General features: G+C 37.3%; 2 long non-coding RNA genes across 2 annotated transcripts in view; one reads left to right on the top strand and one right to left on the bottom strand.

Moving 5' to 3' along the window:
• The window catches only part of LOC126953619 (uncharacterized), a 60,171-nt gene extending 39,758 nt beyond the window's left edge, over positions 1-20,413 (bottom strand). The window contains exons 1-2 of the long non-coding RNA XR_007725277.1: positions 20,101-20,413; positions 18,618-18,880 (exon numbers count right to left, since the gene is read on the bottom strand). This is a non-coding gene — a long non-coding RNA (uncharacterized LOC126953619). The remainder of the gene's footprint in view (positions 1-18,617; positions 18,881-20,100) is intronic.
• On the top strand, positions 1,207-14,577 carry LOC126953618 (uncharacterized). Its single transcript, XR_007725276.1, has 3 exons — positions 1,207-1,339; positions 4,643-4,762; positions 14,355-14,577. It is a non-coding gene; the product is annotated as an uncharacterized LOC126953618 (long non-coding RNA).
• Positions 20,414-22,745: the final 2,332 nt, after the last annotated feature.

Genomic DNA, 22,745 nt, shown 5'->3' with positions numbered 1-22,745 from the left:
TATTCTAGAGGTAATCACTTCATTACTTAAGCTATAAAATCTACCTAATTGAATTTTGATAATCAGGGGAAATCTTACTAACACTGTGTCCAAAGCAGTTCTGTCCATTTTCCTGCCAGAATGGTCATGATCCTGGCTACTGTTAACCTGTTCATTCTGAGGCTTCATTCAAACACACCTAGAGCACCAAATATATCACAGATCCAGCAGAAATGGTACTGAGACCTGGAGGATACAATCTTGCATAGAAGAGATATGTTGACCAAGTGACTGGAGGGTCATAAGGGCTTTAAAGTACCAGTACAAACTTCTGTGGAAGATTACCACAGAATTACCACAGATTCCCTTGTTCCCTAGTCTAAGGGAACAAGGATGGCTTCTCTAAGGAGCGATGTTTAAGCTGAGACTTGAAGGATGGTGCTACTGACTAGGTGAGTAAGTAGCATGAGCAGGTAGGAGGACTCTAAGCTGAAGAAACAGGACATCCAGAGGCTCCAAAAGAAGGAGGATGATGTATGTGGAACTGCACAGAGACTAGTGTGGCTGCAATGGAGAGAGGCAGGAAGTGTCTAAGGCTGAGGCAGCAGAGGCAAGAGTCAGTCAGATCATCCTAGGCCTTAGAAACTTTTTAGAGCCTGTGGGCTTTATTCCAGAGATGACTAAAAATCATTAGAAGGTGGAAGAGTTTTGCTAGGGCTGCCTTGACGAAGTACCACAGACTGAGTGGCAGAACCAATTCATTTTCTCAAAATTCTGGAATTTACAAGCCCGAGATCACGATGTCAGCAAGGTTGTTTTCTCACAATTCTGGAATTCATTTTCCTCACAATTCTGGAAGTTAGAAGCCCAAGATCACGATGTCAGCAAGGTCGGTTTCTTCTAAGGGCTCTCTCCTCGGCCTGTAGGTGGCTGTCTTTTTCCCTGTGTCTTCACATGGCCTTCCTTCTGTGTGTATCCGTGTCATAATCTCTTCTTGTAAGGATACTAGTCATATTGGGTTAGGAGCCACCCATCCTAGTGACCTTATTTTAACTAAGTTAGCTCTTTAAAGAGCCTATATCTAAATACAGTCACATTCTGAGGTACTGGGGGCTACGGATTCAATATATAAATTTTTAGGGGATGCACAATTCAGCCTGTACCAAAAGGTTTAGCAGAGGGCAATTATATAACCCCATTTAGGCTTGTCATGCGCACTCTGCTTGTAAGTTGGAAAGTGTAGCAGAGGGCCAGGACAGAAGGTGGGCCAAGAGCCAAGGTGCCATTCAGAGGGCCTCTGCTGTAATCCAGGGAAGAGACCACAGTGCGGCAGAGCCCCAGGTTTGCTTCCTGGAGACTGGTGAGTACATCCAGACAAGAAGTAACTTGGGAAAAAGGGCACTTATTACTTTGTACCAGGAGAGAAGAAGAAAAGGAAAGGAGCAAGTAAATGCTTTGTAGCTATGATGTCAGGAAGTTGAGGTGGTTTGTTTTCATGGTTTCTGTTTTAATTTTCTTTGAGGTAGGACATCTGCTGAGAATGAGAAGAGAGAAAATTGCAGATGTGAATTGAGTAGAAAATATTTTAAATTGCCATTTCAGGGAGTGGGGAAGCAAGCTAACAAAAAATCTCATTAGAATTTCTATGCAGTGTTAAAAGCCCCGATGAGTGACCACAGATTCAAAGTGGCACCCATGTCCCCTTTTTGTGGGTTTTATTTTGCTGTCATGCTTGACTATGTGGGGACGGATGTGGGGATGGTGAAGAGCTGAATTATTCCAGAGTTCAGATTCTCAGGACACAGTATTCTTCCTGGAGAACTGCAAAAGGAGTTCTGGGCCACAGCTGTTCCAGCTCAACCCCTGGGAATTTCCCAGGTGCTTGGAATTTGAACTTATAATTTCACAAAAAAAGGCTGGGATGGTAGGTGTTTGCTGGTGGTGCTGCTGAAATGAAAACCTGCTGGAAGCTGTTTACTTTGCTGTGTGGCTCCTGGGGACTCCTTGCATATCTTGCAGCTCCTCCTGTGAGCCACATCTATGCTAGATACATTGTATCATTTTTATATTTCTTTTCTCTCTCTCTCTCTCTCTTTTTTTTTTTTTTTTTTTTTTTTTTTTTTTGAGATGGAGTTTCGCTCTTGCTGCCCAGGCTAGAGTGCAATGGTGCAATCTCGGCTCACTGCAACCTTCACCTCCTAAGTTCAAGTGATTCTCCTGCCTCAGCCTCCCAAATAGCTGGGATCAGAGGCATGAGTCACCACACCCAGCTAATTTTGTGTTTTTAGTAGAGATGGGATTTCTCCATGTTGGTCAGGCTGGTCTCGAACTCCTAGCCTCAGGTGATCTACCCACCTCTGTCTCCCAAAGTGCTGAGATTACAGGCATGAGCCACCGAGCCCAGTCTGTATTTCTTTACTTCAGCTATTTCAAATGTCTTCTTGCCTGCATGTTTCCCTGTATAAGAAACATGCTTATAATTTAGTAAAAAAACCATTATGTTCATGCCACATAGCACTGAATAAAGTACAAGACATGATGAAGAGCTGCTGCCCCTATGTCATTCTCCTGGTTCACATGCTAAAGTACCACTGGGATTTTGCGTCATTCTGGCTGTCTTGGAATTTGAAAAAAAAAAAAGAAATCATTTCTCTTCTGAAAATAATATGGAAATCTTACAGAGTCTGAATGCAAAGAAGGAAGGTACTTTGGGATGCCTAGGAATTTAATGCTTCCATCAGGCCATGTGTGCATGAGAATTCATTCCAAACTGTCCATTGTCTCCCTACACCAAACATACACACACACACAAACACACACACAAACACACACACACAATCTATCACAGTATTGCGCTCTTCAGAAACATAGGAGTTCAGATTTCACATATCTCTAAAGGACGGAATTTAAAGATACAATTTTCTAACACAAATTGTTTTTAAATAAGCTCTACTTACTGTGTTTTATATCAGTATATGGGCTCTTGCTGTGTAATAATAATAAATTACAAGGAATTTGTCAATAAAAAGAAGTTGAATACTGTAAAATATTGTCCAAGCAAAGTGTAGGTCTAAGATAATGCCTGAACGATTTCAAAATATGCTTATATTATAAGATAATGCCTGAACGATTTCAAAATATGCTTATATTATAAGATAATGCCTGAACGATTTCAAAATATGCTTATCTGAAACTTATAGCTGAGGCAGGCATCGAGTTTTCTGAATAACTTCATGATTTCCATGTGAAACATCATGGTATAAACTACAGTAGTAGAAATGGGAACTTGGTGTTTTCAGTCTACAATATAAAAACATAATAAAATTATTCTTAAAAATACGTTATCTTTCCATTGTTTAGGTTGTGATTGCAAAGAGGTAAAATTAGATACTACAAGCTGCTGAAAGGGAAGAAACACACTTGAATTTAGTTGCTGTTTGTAACTAGAAACCTGAATTTGTAAGGAAGGAACGGGCAGGAAGAACAGAACACAGCTGGGTAGTATTTTTATTAGATGGTATCCTCAGAGAATCATTTATGTGACATTCCAAAGATAATGAATAGGATCCCCCAAGTGAAAGACCCAAATAAGATATAATTATGACAGCTAGCTCCCCTGCAGTGATGGTAACCAAACTTTTATTTTCAGGACTTTTCACTAATTTAGATATTTGTTTCTAAAATGTAGTGCATTTCTAGTTTCAGATCACTGAAATAGATACGTCCATAGAAAGTTATAAATTCTACATTCAGAATTCTTGAAATTGAAGAGAAATATAATCTCTATAACAACTTTGAATAACTGTCACAGGCTTCCATAGTCTTCAAATTAAGAGAAAATCCTTGTCTCATATGTCTATCATGTATCTCACCACCTCCTTAAGACTACAGAAGGAAGCAATGCCTTATGTTTTATATAAAGCGAATAAATTTATCTAAAGAAATAAAAGGGTCACATTCACCTTAAATTAGGGGAGAAGTTTTGCCTCTGGAAATTGGGCTTTATTTCTTTTCGTTGTAGAAACAATTCAGATGTTTTAAATATGCTCTATGACATAGTAAGATCTTATTTTATCTGTGAAAATTAATGGCCTCAAAGAGGCAAGCTAAGAGACAGAAAGGAGGCACCTCCATAGTTCCACAAAGCGATTTCGCCAAACTTAAATGACTATTAAAAAAACCACATGTGGCAAACAGACCTGAGAGTTTGTTCTAAATTGGAAGCATTCCACCTTCCAACTCTCCACTGAGAACCAGAATTACTTCCTTCTGCCAGAGATCTGAGAAACTCATGCTGAAGAGTGCACAGGCTATTTGCTATAATATTATTTCAATTCCATGGACTTGTAGCAATCTTCAACTATGGCACTGTGAAATTATTTTTAGATTTTTTCCAATATAATATGTTTTCCTTTTTTTTTTTTCTATTTTCCTCCTCTATATAGGAGCTTGTGACTATGCATGTCTAAAAACAGTGACTATCTTTGACATCCCATGGCATCACACCTTTGCCTATTAGGTCAATTTCAGTGCATACTGTTTCTTCTATTTATCAAAAGATCAAGAACTGAGTTTCCTTAGGATATGTATCACTTCTTATGCTATGGTTCATTTCCTACTAGCCCAATGTGTTTTTTTCATGGAATTTTCTCCATCCCCACAGCCGTTTGTACTCTGGAGCTGAGATGAATTCCAAGGTGGGCGTGGAGGTGATGGGAACTATCAACACACACTTCCTCAAAATGTGGCTCCTTGGATGTGAGAGAACAGCAGAAGCAGAAAGGTCTCTGTGATCTTCTTCTACCCTTTTCCCCTGAAGCAAGCCATAAGAGAATTTTCTGACTTTCCACTGAAGCAGGTCTTAAGATTCTCATTTGAGAGTGCATTCCCTCTACCTTTATCTCAGAGGACACAGGGGCACAAATAATAATTTAAACGAACAAGCCTTACTAAGTTCTCCCCAGTTTATTACCATTAGGTAATGCTCCTTATTTCCAATCACACTTCTCCACAACCATCCACTTCTTCACCAAATTTAGCATAAAAATACACAGTTTCCTCTGTTTCTTTGGGACTTCATTTTCTTATGAAGGCTCCAATGCCACGTAAAACTTACATTAAATATATTTGCATGCTTTCCTCTTGCTATTCTGTCTTTTGTTAAGGGATCTCAGCCATTGTCCCAGGGTTGGACGAGGAAATAAATCTTTTCTCTCATACAGAGAGAATAACAATTTACCCAGGACCTAGGCTTCTCTGTATTGCTGTAGTGTACTCTGGTTGAAACCACCAGTATAAGGCCGGGCGCGGTGGCTCAAGCCTGTAATCCCAGCACTTTGGGAGGCCGAGACGGGTGGATCACGAGGTCAGGAGATCGCGACCATCCTGGCTAACACGGTGAAACCCCGTCTCTACTAAAAATACAAAAAAAAAACTAGCCGGGCGAGGTGGCGGGCGCCTGTAGTCCCAGCTACTCAGGAGGCTGAGGCAGGAGAATGGCGTGAACCTGGGAGGCAGAGCTTGCAGTGAGCTGAGATCCGGCCACTACACTCCAGCCTGGGCGACAGAGCGAGACTCCGTCTCAAAAAAAAAAAAAAAAAAAAGAAACCACCAGTATAGTGGCCTACACGGCAACTTTCAGAATGGACAATCTCTTTCTACAATTTGTTATGTCTCCTCCCCTCAGTTCTCACATTTCCACGTCTCTCTCCATCTTTGTCTCTCAAAACTTACTTTCAGGAAGGGTTGCAAAAAACCTCTGCACAGATCTGCAAACACCTTAGCATACTTGAGTAATTTCAATCTCAGGTGCAATTGAACTTTAAGAGCAAACACAGTTTCTTAAAGCAAAGAATTGTATCTGCTTTTGCAGAATTTCAGGCTTGAGCAAGTTTGCAGAAACTAATTGTGGAGCTACCAAAGAGACTTTGGTTTATTCAAGATATCAGAAAGTATTTGTAATCTAGTAGACAAAAAGAGACCTCAAAACAAAGAAGGTTATTTAAATGTTATAGGGTACATACAAAAAAAGAAGTTTACTTTAGGGTGTCAGTAAAAGCTTCAGGGAAAAGATGATGCTCCAGCTAATGTCTAAAGGAGATGCAGATTATTTTTAGGTGAACCAAGGAGTGAAATGTTTTCTAGCGCCTAGGAATTGCTGTGAGCCAGGTGTCTAAAATAGAGTGGATTTGAGGGAAACATGAATTACCATTATTATTCAAGCAAGCTAAACAATGGGGTGTAAAACATGGCTCAGAAAGAGATGAAGAGAAACCAGGGCCAGATCATGAAGGCTTTGTGTACTTCAATAATGAAGACTTGCCTGTATGACCATAGTTCCCAAAGTGTGTCATGTGTGCTTTTAATGGAACATAAGCTGATTCTGGGTGTTTTTGAATACTTTGGTTATTTTTATTCAAAAATTTGGGGGAAAAATCTTTTAAAATGAGTTTCTTCTATGAAGGCCATATGATACAGGTTTTTACATTTGTAGAAGTAATATAAAATGCCCTGCACTATTGCTACTACTAATAATAAATGTATCCAATGTTTTATGACATAAATAAAAGGATACATTAAGTAATTATATGAGTGGTAATTAGATGTGGCAAATGTCATAAAAGTGGTATATAAATGACTTCAGTTTGAAAAACATAAGAGAGATAATAAAGGACGGTTGCAATAGTCTCCCCGAGTGAAAACCATCAGCAGGAGTTACCATGCATGTCATTACATGCTTGTCCCAGATATTCAATCAGTGCCATTCTGGGTTTTAACAAAGGGTACCCATTCTGAGTTTCACCCATCTTCCTCAGCCTTCTTCCTGCCTGATGGAAACACCAGGTGTTAGCTCGGGCTTGTGATGTGAAGAAACAGAATTGAGTGGTTTTTGGTGAAAGATACCCCTCTCCATTTTAATGCAATAGGTAGTCAAGCATTTGATTTGAACATGAAGCAATGGATCTTACTTCCCCCTTGTGCATGCATGTGTGTATGTGCACATATGTGTGCCCCTGCACGCACATGCGTTTGCACGCATGCACGCGCGTGCTCACACACACACACAGAGGCACAGAACAAGGCAGGGAGGAATTCCTTTCTGGAATTCAGTCAAAAATTATTATTTTCCACTCCAGTGGAGATCACATTTCAGAACTCATCCAAGGAGACAAAATCAAAGGAATTGATATGTCTTTGCATTAAAAGTAATTTGCAGGGTCAGTGACCTGAGCTATTTCTATGGCTATTTCAGTTTCCACTCGTTTTCTGTCCCTTCCAATAAAAGCAACTAATGAGATGTTATTGCCTAGTCTATTAAACAGACTCTATTTCTAAACTCCCCCTAAGTAAAAGAGATACTGTGAACAGTTTCACATGAAATTTTGGTGGTATTTACAGTCGTCACTTAACCACTCATGACTTAATTACATATTGACTTATATTACTTACTAGTTATTTTGTTGGTGACAGTCTTGTTCACCCAACAAGACTGTAGTTTCTGATGAGGGTGTCGTTATTTCTTGTATGCATCTCTCAGAGTAGCTTGCACAGGATTAGGCATATGGTAAGTGCTAGATAAATATATGTCCTTTTGTGGATACAATACTTAGTTTATAAATTTTTACTAGGGCATGGAGGAAGCATAAAAGATGAATAAGTCAAACTTCAGGGATGATTAGGGGACTTAGAAAATCTGATTCTATCATGATTTCTCATGGAGTAGGTTACCTCTTGAAGCTGTTTGGCACAAAATGGTTGATTTCACCTCTTTGACCATTTTAACCAATGGTTTCCTTTAGAAGGAGAAATTTTTCTGCCATTAAGCATTGGAACACAGTTTAAATTCTCTGGTCTTGCTGAAATCACAGTGGTATGTCCTTCTGAACATAGTTGTCCAACTTTCAACTTGTCAGCGAAACAGATTGTAGTAGGTAGCATGAGAAAGTATCATTACTGGGTACTCTAGGACAGCCCAAAATGGAGACTGCAAACCCTTGGGTACTCTCAGAAATCCAAAAGTATCTCTATGCAAAATGTTTGTTTCTGCACTGCAATTTTAATATTTCAAAAGTGTCATTCTAACCTTAAAGTATTTTAAATTAAATGAAAATACAACTTATCAGAAATTTGTGTACAGTAAAACAGTGTTTAGTGAGAAATTTACACTAAATCTATACAATAAAAAGATGAAAGATATAAAATCAATAACCTGGATTCTATTATACACAACTAAAGAAAAATTAAAAAAAAAAAAAAAAAATAAGCAGAAGAAAGTAAATAATAAAAATTAGAGAAGAAATTAATGAAATTGAAAACAGGAAAACTAGAAAACAACAAAAACAGAAGCAAATTCTTTGGAATATTCAAGAAAAGTGATGAACTCTGACAAAACTAACAAAGAAAAAAAGTAGACGATGTATATTACTGGTATCAGGAATAAAACAAGAGAATATTCACTAAGACCCTGAAGACATAAATAATAACAATGATAATAATAATAAGCAAATACTGCAAATAGCTCCACAAATGTAAATTTGACAACTCAGAGGTAAGGAAACAATTCCTTAAAAAAATAAGCCTATCACAATTTATACAAAGGGAAATATATAGCTTAAATAGCCTTATAACTATTAAGAAAATTGAATTTTTAATTTAACAACTATCAAAATAGAAATTAGCTGGGCTAACCAAGTCAAAAAGAGAGAAGACACAAATTATCAATATTAGAATTAAAAGAGGTTTCATCACTACAGATCTCATGGATGTTACAAGCATAAGAGACAAATACTGTGAACAAGTCTATGTCCATAAATTCATTAACTTAGAGGAAATGGACCAGTTCCTTGAAAGATAGAAAGTATCAAAAACTCACACAAGGAGAAATGGAAAATACAGCCTGTATCTAAGAAAAATTAAATCAATAATTACTAATATTTCCCCAAAAAGCACCAATTTTAGACGGTCTCTGCACCATAAATCTTTCAAACTTCATACTTTTCTAAAGCCTCAATGTCCCCACAAACAGGCTATAAACACTCCACTCAGGTGACTAGGTATATCAGTGCCACAAAGTTGGTCATTACCACAAGTTAAAACTTCCTGCCCTCCTCTGCCTATGACCTAATGACATTCAACACACCAACAAATTTCCCTCATGTCCTTTGCCTGTGAAATCCCACTGTAAGTAAGGACATTTACCCACAGGTTGATCCTCATTCATTCTCCCTCCCACCCCACTATGCCACCATTTCTCCCTACGTGCTTGGTTAAGTCCACTTTGGGAGCTCCTCCCGTATGGCTCCCTGTGTGGTATGCCATGCCTCTGGTCTCTAAGACCTATGAGCTACTCAGGAGGCTGAAGCAGGAGAATGGTGTGAACCCAAGAGGCAGAGCTTGCAGTGAGCTGAGATCCAGCCACTGCACTCCAGCCTGGGTGACAGAGCAAGACTCCATCTCAAAAAATAAAATAATAAAAAAAATAAAAATAAATAAATAAATATTTCACTTTCATATACACCTGAGAGTAATATTCGTGGCCATGTTGGAATGATTCTTAAAGACTCTCTAAGAGTAACTTAATCCCCCATTTACAACACAACGTTCTTGTTGAATTCTACCAAACATTTAAAAAAGAAGAAATGCCATTTCTCCACAATCTCCTCCAAAAATTAGAGAGAGACTTCTAGAGTATCCTAACTTACAGCTCATTAGAGAAAGTAATTATGGTCTGAGTAAGTAACTCTCTGTAAGTTAGAGCATCCTAACTTACAATTCATTCTATCAGACCATCATTATTCCAATAGTAAAGCCAGATAAAGACATAACAAGAAGAAAGAAAAGCTATAGAGCGATATATCTCATGAACAAAGATGTAAATATTTCCCACAAAATATTACAAATTAAATCCAACAACATATAAAAAGAATTATATACCATGACTAAGTGGAATTTATTCTAAGTAGGCAAGGTTGGTTCAACATTCAAAAATCAATGTAATTTACATATCAACAAGCTAAAAAAGAAAAATCATATGCTCATATCAATTGATGCATAAAATGCAGTTGACAAAAGCTAATATCAATTCATGACAAAAAAATGCCAGCAAACTAAAAACAGAGGGAAATTTGCTCAAGTGATTTAAAAAATCTACAAAAAAAAAAAAAAAAAAAAAAATCACACAATTAACAACATATTTAGCGGTGAGGAACTGGACACTTCACCCCTAGGATCAGCAACAAGGAATGACTCCTATTCAAAACCATACTGGAAGTTCTAGTTAGTGCAATATTAACAGGAAATAAAATAAAAACCATGCAAATTGGAAAGAAATAAAACTGTCTTTATTGGAGAATAGTGTTAAAAACCATGATCTGAGGATGTTCAAGGACTAGTTGAGAAGATCAGAGGAGCCTGACTAAAGTTTGGTCAGGGAGGTAGTCCATCAATATGCAAAAAGATGAACCTACGCACAAACCTTTCACAAAAGTTGACTCAATATGAGTCACAGATCTAAATGTAAAATGCTAAACTCTAAAATTTCTAGAAGAAAACATAGGATAAAATCTGCATGAATTTGAATTTGTTTATCAGTTTTAGATACAATGCCAAAAAACATAATTTATGAAAGATAAATGGATAAGTTAGACTTTATTAAAATTGCTCTCCAAAAGACAATATTAAGAGAATAAATAGGTGTTACAGACCGTGAGAAACTATTTACAAAATACATAGTTAATAAAGGTTTTATATTAAAACAAATACAAATAACCCTTAAAACTCAGCAACAAGAAACCAAGCAACCCAATTTAATAATGTCCCAAAGATCTAAGCAGACCTCTCACCAAAGAAGGTGAACAGTGATGAATAAGTGTACAAAAACATGTTCAGTCTCATTTGTCTTTATCTGTATTCATTTCCTATTGCTGCTGTAATCAGTTATCACAAACTTAGTGGCATAATCAACACAAAGTTGTTATTTTACAGTTCTGTATATCAGAAGTTTGAAATGACTTACGGCAAAAATCAAGGAGTCAGCAGAACTGCATTCTTTCTGGATAATCTAGGGGAAAATTCATTTCATGCCTTTTCTAGCCTCTAGATATTGAGATGCTTCTAAACATATATATGTATGAATTCATATACACATATATATGTCCTTGCTCTGTGAACTGAGGGGGCCTAGAAGCCATGACACCCAAGTAGCAGTAAGCACATCTAGAGTTCAGATCATGACTGTTTCCCTGAGCTCCTTGGAGAAGTGGCTGATTGTAGGCTTGGGGAAGGAAATATATAAGATTAGACTGAAGCATCTGGTAGTGCCAGTAAGTAAGGAAATGAAAGAAAAAAAACACACATAATTTTGGGAACATGCCAAGCGATACCAGGGACAACTGAAAAAGCTCCCAATGGCCAAATCTAAAATTATTTGAGCAACAAGATAAATAAAATATTATTGGATTATAGCCCAAAGAATTAAATAAATATCCATGAGTCCATACTGAAATAAATAAGTGATTTAATAAATAGATAAGCAAGAGAGAAGAACCAAATTTCCTATACAGAGGAATTCCAAATAATTTAGGTTCAAGGAGGTGGCACATAACTCCTCACTTTTTAAGTGCGGGCTGCACACAGTGACTTCCTTCCAGAAAGTAACGTATAAAAATGGGAGGAAAAGTAACTTCACAACGGAGAAATATGCCAAACATTTCCTCAACAATATAGCAAATGTTAACATTAACAGTGATAAGTCATTTTGATAGCGTGCACCCTTGCTATGATGTGATGAGAATGGTGGTTTACCTGTATCTTCCTCTGTAAAACTTATAATCCCAGTTTAATCACGAGAAAAACATCAGATAAATTCCAATAAAGGGCATGCTACATGACACCTGACCAGTACTCTGCAAAACTGTCAAGGTCATCAAAGACAAAGAAAGTGTTTGAAAACTGCCACAGTTAAAAGAAACCTAGGGAGACAAGACAATGAAATGCAATGTAGTATCCTGGATGGGGTCCTAGAACAGAAAAACAACATTAGATAAAACTAAGACAATCTAAATAGGTTTGGACTTTAGTTAATAATGATATCAGTATTGGTTTGTTAATTGTGACAAACGTGCCACATTCATGTTAATAAGGGGAAACTGGGTTTGGGTTGTATGAGAACCCCCTGTACTGTCTTCACAATTTTTCTGTAAATCTAAAACTTTTCTGAATGTAAAAGATTTTTTAAAAATGTTTATTCTAATTAATCTAGATCACCATCTTAGAACAGTTTTACCACAAGACTTGGTATACACACTTCTGTATTTCTTACAGTCATGTTTATGCCAAGTGATTATAGGTATATTTAATTTGGGATCAATATATCTGGGAACCAGTAGCAGGTTTGAGCTAAATTATTGTTTTTATATTGAATTATTTTACTAGAAATAAATATGAAATGTATCTACTGCATGAAACATCCACATGTGACAGTTCCATGATATAAAAACTTAATTTTTAAAATAAAATAAGGCTTCAATTCTACATGGTGAAATGACAATGTGTGCAAACGCAATACATTGCCTTCATCCTTTTAGACTACAGAGAATAGAACAGAATAGAACAGTAACTTAAAAAAATAAAATATTCAAGTCAAGTAAAGGCTTAATGACAAATAATAGCTTCATGAGGATTTGAAATTTTAAATGCAAAATGAGAGGATTCATTTCTAATAAATTGTAATTTCCTTCAAGAGTCCAGTGATGTACTTTGTTGAAAATATAATTTTTTTCTTACTTTGCAAGAGTTGAAGCCAACTTCATATACAATTTTCCAGTCTCTGATTCCAGAAATAATTGGATTACATACCAATTTAATATAAATTTCAATGTTACACATGCTAAATTTATCTTGAAATGAAGAGAGTTAAACATTAGGATTTTGTTTGTGGAGGAATGACAGATTATGCTGAATTTTAATTTATTGCTATTTAGATACTATTGTAATGCCAATAGTCATATTCTGAATTTGCTTGATTAAAGTCAATGGATAGTAATAAAGACAAAAATGGATCAAAAGCATTATATTTCTCACTATAATTAGAAGTTCTTTATGTTTACTTATTATTTTGTATTAATTCATAGATTAGTTTTTGATTGCATTGTTGTATAGAAACCATAATCATAGTAAATTTATACCAAATTGTGTTATTATTTATTTACTTATTATTTATTATTATCTTTTTTTGTTGTTTTTGAGACAGAATCTCACTCTATTGCCCAGGCTGGAGTGCAGTGGTGAGATCTCGGCTGACTGCAACCTCTGCCTCCCGGTTCAAGCTATTCTCGGGATTTGGGTTCCCCAGTAGCTGGGATTACAGGTGTTTGCCTCCACACCCAGCTAATTTTGTATTTTTAGTGGAGATGGGGTTTCACCATGTTGGCCAAGTTGGTCTCAAACTCCTGACCTCAAGTGATCCTCCTGCCTAGGCTTTCCAAAGTGCTGGGATTACAGGAATAAGCCACCGTGCCTGGCCCCAAATTTTATGTTATATATGTAAGTCACATTCTAATAAAACAACACTATAGGTCTAGAAGACTGTTTCTTTGAGATAAGCTAATGCATTACTCAAATTTCAGAAACACTGCATACAGGGCTCATAAAATTCTCACAATAGCAGGCCACCATTGAAGAATATCAGTTGTTATTTTGAAGTAAATCAATATTAGATTCCACCTGTTGGCCTTTTGTTTCCACAATTAATGCTAATATGCAATGATCTTCTAAAACATGCATTATTCAGATAGAAAAGTCACCAGGTATAAATAAATCTGTTATGAATAGTGAGATCTAGTGAACTGCCAAGTTTAAAAAATACGGTGGCACAGTGAAGAGATAAAATGCACAGTTTAGTAGAAAGAAAGAGTAAGATCATTGAAGCCAAATTATCAAAGAAAACAGCAAAAGGAAAGATTTTTTATTTTTTTAACTAAAAGGAAACGGAAATAGAACTAGTGCTCAATATAGCTTCATTAATGCGTACTTTACCAGTTCTTTTTCCTGGGATATCTCTTCTTACAAAATCAGACAAAAGTGCTGTCTTTTCACAGGGATTGGAAAGTAAGGGAAACTGAGTCTGCATATCAGGGAGATAGGTTAAAATTGTTAACCTATGGTTGATCTATTTTTATTATACAAAGCAACATATGTGACTACTTTGTTTAATATACAATTAATATTTTTTTCCACTAAACCAAACTGTGCTTTTTAAGTCTTAAATGCAGATTTGGCACTAAGAAAATCCTGGTGTTAAGGCTTATGTTGTGACAGAAGCTAGTTTATTCAGAAAAATAAACTCTTGTTTTCTATTTCTATGGCTTCTCTTCCAGGTTTTGGCAGAAATGTGAATATTAGCAAGGAAACTGTGGGATACATGATCCAGTCATCATAACCTTCTTTGGAACTGGTATTGATCCAGCAGCAGCTTTCAGTACTGATCTTAAAAACAAATAATATGATTGGATCGATCATCACAAAGGGAGCAGGAATTTGAAGGATGTATCTGGGTAATTCAAACCGAAAACACCTAACTCCAGTTCATTAAAAATCATTTCATATTTGTATAAGAATAATTTTAAAAGAATCTAGATGTAGTTATAATTTTAGGAGTAGTCATATTTCTAGAATCTTCTTTAAATTCTTGTTATTTGAATATGAAATTATTGTAAATCAGTTGAATAAATAACTATATCCGTATGAAATTTCAAACTAATATGTACATTAGAAGTATATTCATTTTTCGAGAAGAAATATTTTTGTCCCACAATATTAAATTTGTATATGTGTTTGTATGTTTGTGTGCGTTTTAAGTAACTAAACTTTGAGTTCCTTTTAAAATTGTGGGAGTATTTTATTACATAAAAAATTTTCAGACAGAATGGAATCTAGATATGGAAAGCCTATTTCTCTCATATCTAAAAATTCTGATCTATTTTAGCAGTCTTATGTGGTTACATCTAGCATGAACTCACAGTAGCTAGACATGTTTTTCCAAATCTGACAAAAATTTTAGTTACATCTACACAAATATTTAGATCTTTCCAGTCTATAATATTGTGTGAAAGAAACCCAGTATAGAATTTTATTTTCTTTATTTTGGGTAATATTGTATTTAATATGACACACACGACTAGATGAAACTGTTCATCTCTATAAAAAAGAGAAATTATGCTTTTAGTTCACCAATTTGTGCTCTCTGCAGTCCAATTAAAAGTGTCATTTTAGGCCAGGCACAGTGGCTCACGCCCTTAATCCCAGCACTTTGGGAGACCGAGGCGGGCGGATCACGAGGACAGGAGATCGAGACCATCCTGGCTAACACGGTGAAACCTCGTCTCTACTAAAAAATAGAAAAAATTAGCCGGGTGAGGTGGCGGGTGCCTGTAGTCCCAGCTATTCGGGAGGCTGAGGCAGGAGAATGGCGTGAACCCTGGAGGCGAAGCTTGAAGTGAGCTGAGATAGCACCACTGCACTTCAGCCTGGGCGACAGAGCAAGACTCCGTCTCAAAAAAAAGAAAAAAAGAAAAAAAAAAAAAAGGGGAAAAAAAGTGTCATTTCGACTCTTTGGCTTGAATAGATCAATCCCCAGTTTCTTCCTGAGTTCAGGCTTTTCCTGCAGCCACTCATCTTTTGCATTGCATTCAGATTTTTTTCTTTACTAAAACAAAATAATTTCAAAAGGTAAACAAAGACTTCCTTGTCAATAAACACAAGACATATTTACCTGCCTTTCCTTTCTTGACATCACAGAAGTTTTAAAATAACTCTTTCCTTCCTGAACTGCAGGTTTCTTCTGCCTCTCCAAGCTTGATTCTCTCCTGTCTTTCTCCCGAGATTCTGGCTTCACTTTCTTTGCTCCTCTTGCAGAGTTCTTTCTTTACAGAGAAGTCATTGCTTGAAATTCCTCAAGGCACTCTACTCAGCCACCTAGACTCTCTCCTTAGGAGTTCTGTTTTACTTTAATTACCACACCAAAACAGACAATTTATAAATGTATGTCTCCATCCTAACTTCATCTCTGATCTTCAGACCAGGGTATTCAACTACCTCTCTTAGATGACTCAGGGGTACCTTCAAGTGAGAATGTCCCAGATTGTACTGAGATGGTTTTACCACATGGTTGTAAATTCTTTGAAATTCTTTCCATTGAGAGGTGGAGTTTCTGTACCCTCTCTTTGAATCTGTGTGAGTTTGTGATTATTTCAACCAATAGTACAGTGGGAGTGAAGGTATGTGATTTCTGAGACTAGATATAGAATAATGTCAACCTTATTTGTTGGAATGCTCATGGAAAGCTGCCATGAGAGAAATTCAACAACGCTAAGGCTGCCATGAGGAAGCCCAGCCTACACGTAGACACTGCATATAGTTATACCAGTAGACAACCCCAGCTGAGCCTAAGCCTTTTAAGTCATCCCATGCCAGCCTTTAAACATGCAAATGAAGGAGTCCTCAGATACTGGCATCTATTCAGCCATCCAAGCCATTTCCAGCCATTGGATTTTCTTCAGGTGAGATTCCAGATACCATGAAACAGTGACAAGCCATCCTCATGAAGTCCTGCCTAAATTCTTGACCCATTGATAATTCAACAACCAATTGCAATCTGGTCTTCTTTCAGTATCTCCCTCTGTTTCAACTCCATCATCAACTCCTCCTGCAGATTTCTTCCTTTAAGTATTTATTGAATCCATGAACTTCTCTCTATCTCCATCAACACCTTTATCCAAATTATCATGATCTGTTGCCTAAATTGTAGCATTGGCATTCCTATTTATCAACATTCTCCACACTGCCTGTGAGTGATCTGTTCACATTTTAAACCTCTTCGTGTCACCCCATGCTTAATACTCTTCTGTGGGGCCCATTGATTTTGGAATAAAGACAAAATCCTTTATGAGCTTTACATGACCTGAATGATCTGGCGATAGTCTCATTCCCCTGTTCTGCACTGCCCAGTGGGGTAACTACCCGTCTTCCCTGTGGCTGTTGATCTCTTAAAATATGACTGGTGTGACTGAGGAACTGAAGTTTTTATTTTATTCAATTTTAATTAATTATAACTTAAATTTTAAAAATGAATACTCGATTCAGTTTATTGAAAAACTTTTAAGTGTGTTTGGAACAACTTGACTATACGAATTTACTTTTTTTAGATGTCCTCATCTCTAAGTGGGGATACTAATAGTAATCATGTCAAATAGCTATTGTAAAAATTAAATGGCGTGATGTATTTATCTGTGATGTAGGAAGCTTAAAGACTTTTAACTATCAATATTATCTCCAGGACAAGCACAAGATAGCAGTTAAATACTCCTTTTTAAATGCTTACTCTATACCAGTCATTGTATTAAGTTTATCCTTTCAATGACTCCTCACTGCAGTTACCATCACAAAAAGAAACCAAGGTTCAGAGAGGTTATTTGCACAGAATCACACAGCTAGTAAAAGGAAGAGATGAGAGTCACATGTGGACAATTCAGTGACAAAACCCACCTTTTCCACCACCATGTTTCCCTGTGTTGCAGTAGGCACTCAGGCAATCTTAATTCCCTGTCTCTTTTCATGTTTCCTATGCTCCTAACATTTAAATAACCATTGCTCCAACACAGCATCGGCTGTCACAACTCCATTTGTCTGTTCACTCTGCTCTCTTTATTCTAATTTACCTTCTCCTGCCTTTCTCTAAAGGGCAAAATTCTATTTAAGTTTCAATACTCTCTCACATATCATCATGATCTTCCTCTATTGATTGTCTATCCTTTCTCTGAATGTGTAAGCCCATCCTATCTGCTAAGTGCTTCATACATTAAATTAGTAAAACATGCATTTTATTACTTTAAAATAAAATTTTACTCTTTGTATCCAAAGTTATCTCTCCTGTTTTGCTCTGATATTTTTAAGGTCTAAAAAAGGATCATACTCATTTTTGGATCATGTGTGTCTCACTAAATGCTAGGGACATACGTGTGTGTCTCACTAAATGCTAGGAACATATGTATATGCTCAGTGAATTTATGTTGACTTGAAAATTAACCTAATATGTGGTCTACACAATCTGCCTATTTACACACATGTATATATTCACAAACATGCACACACGCAAAGGCCCACATGAATGCCCATGCACACAAACATACACTAGTATACATGTAAAAATATGCAGGGACACACAGATACATAAAATTCATGCTCATACACATGCGTGTATGCACATATGCAAATGTGTACACTCAGAGCTTATGTCAGTTTTTGTTTGCTTACGGCAAGACAAATGAAATATTAAAGAAAGTATGAGTTAAATTACTGTAGAAATAAATGCAGCATCTTTTCTCTTAAAACAATGAAAGTAATTTGCATATTTAATTTTAATAAGAAACAATAGCTGAAGGGGTATTTTGTTACTTAATTTTTCCACTTTATATTACAAAAATATATTTTGAAATAAAGATGATCTCAGTATCTGGTACTGGGAAATCTCTCTTTGATACACACACATGTACACACACATACCCTTAATTGATGTTCACATACATTTTTGGTAAAATAACAGAAATATTGAGAAAATTCAGGCCAAATGTAGTAGCTCATACCTGTAATCTCAGCATTTTGGTAGGCCGAAGCAGGCAGCTCACATGAGCACAGAAGTTCAAGATCAGCTTGGACAACATGGTGAAACCCTGTCTATACAAAAAACACAAAAATACAAAAAAGTAGCCAGGGCAGTGGTGCTCCAGCTAGTCAAGAAACCAAGGTGGGATGATCACTTGAGCCTGGGCGGGTGGTCGAGGCTGCTTCAGTGAGCTGTTATCACATCACTATACTCCAGCCTGGGCAACTGAGTGAGATCCAATCTCTAAAAAAAACAAAGAAAAAGGGAAAAAAAAAAAAAAAAAAAGAAAAGAAAAAAAAAAGAAAGAAAGAAAATTCAGACCAAGATCATCTTAAATAGATTATGCCAGAGGCTATATACCTCGATATTTTTATACAAATTAGTTGGCTTTCAGATTTTATGTTCTATTAAGAAACCATACACTTCTAGAATAGTTTATTTTACAATCTGAACTTTTAAGACAGTAAAGCTACCAGTAAAAGTTGTCTTAAAGAATTAAACAGATACTTTCACCTTTTAAAAACAAATAAAATGTACCATCAAAGCAGGAGAATGATCTTCCATTATCATTAAAATTTTAACAAAGTAGATTATAAACAACTAACAACTGCCCATGTAAAGATAATTTGGCCCCAGATCACTGATGGCATTACTAAATCACGGTAGCATCACTTGCAGGTTAGGATGCCCTGGGAGCTTATGGGGGAATTATAGCCCTGTTACACACAGCCAAGCCCACATTAGTGTTGGGAAGAGGTGTGGAGGTTATAAACATCCAATACGGTCTGCACTCCATTAGATAAGGATATTAATCACACAGATCAATAGGACACCATGAAGCTATTATGATCACTGACAGTTAAAATAGCCCAAGACACTCACTTGTGTCCACCAAGAGAGGAAGAGTATTTTATATCTTTGGGTATCAAATGTAGCTGCATTCTAAATCTTTCTGTTTGAGGCTTCACCCTCTCTGTCACTAAAACGCACCATTTATATTTGCATACTCTTCCTGGTGCCTGCAACATAAGTGCCTGAAATGGTGATGTCAAATGGGCTTGATTTATGTCACTTTAAAAGAATCTAGTAATTTTAGATCTTGTAATGGGGTTTTCATTCTTCTAGCTACATAATGCATGCAAACATTATCCTGATGCCTTTTAAAAGTTGTCAAAATGCATGGGGAGAACCAAATGTATTATATGTTTGCTTCCTATAGGCTGCAGCAGGGAGAGAGTGGCTCAGAGAGATTTAAGCTGTGTATAATTATAAGTAGCTGTACAGCTGAATAGCTATTGTAATGCCTTCAGTGTGTGGTATCTGGAAAAGAATACAAATAAATGTGCACCACAGTATTGTTGCCTAATACATTAAACATATATTCACACATACGGCAAGATAGGATCACTACGCCCCCATCATCCCACATGTGGCGATACCAGCACACCCAAGTTCCCACCTACCTGTGACTCCCTCCATGGCTACTTGTCCTCTAAAAGAAGGGAAAAGGAAAAGTGGAAGCCCATATTTCTTTTCGCCAGTCTGGTCCACAGCTTTCCATCTGGTCTAAATGGTGGCATTGATTTAGTGGAATTATAAATCTGTCAGAAAACAATTAGCTCTCACTGTGTTTTCACAGTGGACCACACTGAGAGGGGCAGCTCTGGGGAAATCAGCTCCACTCCTACGAGAGACCACTTAGCAATTCTTTTAGCGACATTCAGGTCAGGACACTGCCATAGAAACTTGCACACACTGGCATTTCCCCACGTCCCGGAAGCCTGTTGAAGATGTGAGGGAGGAAGCCCAGCCCCGCAGTGCCTTTACTCCCTTCGCCTCATTCCCAGAGTACTGAATATTTTGTAAAATCCCAGCCTCCAAGAAATACACATCATTTGGGGGATACAGAAGTCTCACACCTCAAATAATTAGACATAAAACAAGTTAAACAAACAAACTGCTAAATTAAACACCATTAGGGGCTAAATATACAGATTAAACAGTGTGAGATCAGATGGGAAGTTATCAAATTGCCAGTTTTAACAGAAAATTTTATAGAGAAAATGGATTTTGAGATAAGCAACTAAGAATAGGGAGAAATGGGATAAGTCAGCCAGGCATGGTGGCTCACACCTGTAATCCCAGCACTTTGGGAGGCTGAGGTGGGAGGATCACCTGAGATCAGGAGTTCGAGACCAGCCTGGCAGACATGGTGAGACCCTGTCTCTACTAATAATACAAAAAAAAATTAGCTGGGCATGGTGGCCTGTAATCCCAACTACTCAGGAGGCTGAGGTAGGAGAATTGCTTGAACCCAGGAGGCAGAGGTTGCAGTGAGTTGAGATTATGCCAGTGCACTCCAGCCTGGGCAATAGCAGCAAAACTGTCTCAGAAAGGAAGGGAAAGGAAGGGAAGGGAAGGGAAGGGGAGGGGAGGGGAGGGGAGGGGAGGGGAGGGGAAGGGAGGGGAGGGGAGAGAAAACAGAAAAGTAAAGAAAAAGGAAGGAAAAAAGGAAGGAAGGAGAGAGAGAGGAAAAAAGAAGAAAGAAAGAAAGAAAAAGAAAGAAAGAAAGAAAGAGAAAGAAGAAAGAGAGAGAAAAAGAAAAAAAGAAAAGAAAACAAGAGAAAAGAACAGAAAAGAAAAGAAGTAAGTCAGCCAGAAAGGCTGGATAAAGGAGCAAGGATGGAGGCCTCAGGCCAGATCTCATGACATCACCTCTCCGTGTAGTAGGGAAGAGGATTAAGACAATGGTTGATAAAGGTGGAAATACAGATTGTGGATTGTATTCTCACCTAGATGAGGAAAGAACTGGCAGAGCCATTCTCAGTTCTTGAGAGCAGTTGTCATCTGTCAAAATCACTTGCATCCAGGGTCAGCTCACGGCTGCACAGGACCTCATGCTCGGAAAAACTGTACTTGGTTTAAAGCTCTGCTATCACTGTTTCAAAATTCTTAATAATTTTTATACAAGCATCCCTGCAAATTATGTAGCCAGCCTACCTGCAGTCACTATTCTTTGTACACTTTCTTATTAGACATGCAGTCTCTGTTCCAAATCACCTCAAAACCGACATGCATGCTGATACCTGGGTGTGGGTGTGTGTGTGTGTGTGTGTGTGTGTGTGTGGAGGGTGCGAGGGTCTTGCTTGTGGGGGCTGCTGGAGCAGGAGTCACTTATTTTACCCTTGTGTACTGAGTACCTGTTAGAGCCTTACAAGCCTCTCCCCTATAACTTCTCCCGGGTCTTGTGACTACTGGGGAATCCCTCAATTTCATTCAGCTTCTTCTAATAGCTTTTCACAATAGTCTTTCAATAATCGTGTCACCTTCTAAAATTATTGGAAAAGGTCAATTTTGGACATTGCAGTCAGACCAACTACCATTTTCTGATTCTCTTCCTCTCCTTCTTTCCTTTGGTTTTACTATCTGTGACCCTGGGAAATTTTTAAAATTTTTCCAAGTCTTTGTTCCCTTGTCTGTAAAACTGGGAGAATCACATCTAGCTTAGGAGTCTTACAAAGATTCAAAGGGAATGATGTATTTAAACATACTTAGCAGTCAGTACAGTGGATCTGCTCTTCCATGCCTGTTCTCCATTTTCCTTCCTTCCTCCCTTCTCCTCTCTTCTCTCCTTCCTTCTTTCCTCCCTTCCTTCCTCCCTTCCTTTTTCTATCCCTTCTTTTTGTTTCTTCTCTATGGAAATATGTTAACATTAGGGCATTCTGATGATTAATTTTCCTCCAAAACCTTTCTTAGTTCCGGGGAAGTAAATATAGTTAATAATGAGGAAATAAGAGACCTCACAATCAAAACTGGAAATAAGACTTTCATTTGAATCACTTCCATGCAGGAAGTAGGAAAGTGAGAATTCTTCTGCAACCACTACACCTAAGTTCTTTAAGACATAAAAATTACAGAGTTTTTAAAATGATGTCCAGTCTAAGGCCTTTGACACACACTGCCTAATTGTTATTAGGAAATCAAGAAGAGGGGAGGAGACTGGGTCCCTTATGAGGGCAGAGAAGTTCACCAGCAGCTCTCAGAAGGGCTTTTTCTAAGTGGACAGTGATGATGCACATTTGAAAGGCATTATGGTGTTTGTCCTGGA

This window comes from Macaca thibetana, chromosome 4, assembly GCF_024542745.1.
Source record: "Macaca thibetana thibetana isolate TM-01 chromosome 4, ASM2454274v1, whole genome shotgun sequence".
NCBI classification, from domain to species: domain Eukaryota; kingdom Metazoa; phylum Chordata; class Mammalia; order Primates; family Cercopithecidae; genus Macaca; species Macaca thibetana.
Note: the sequence above shows the minus strand (reverse complement) of the source record. Positions and strands in the feature narration are given on the sequence as shown.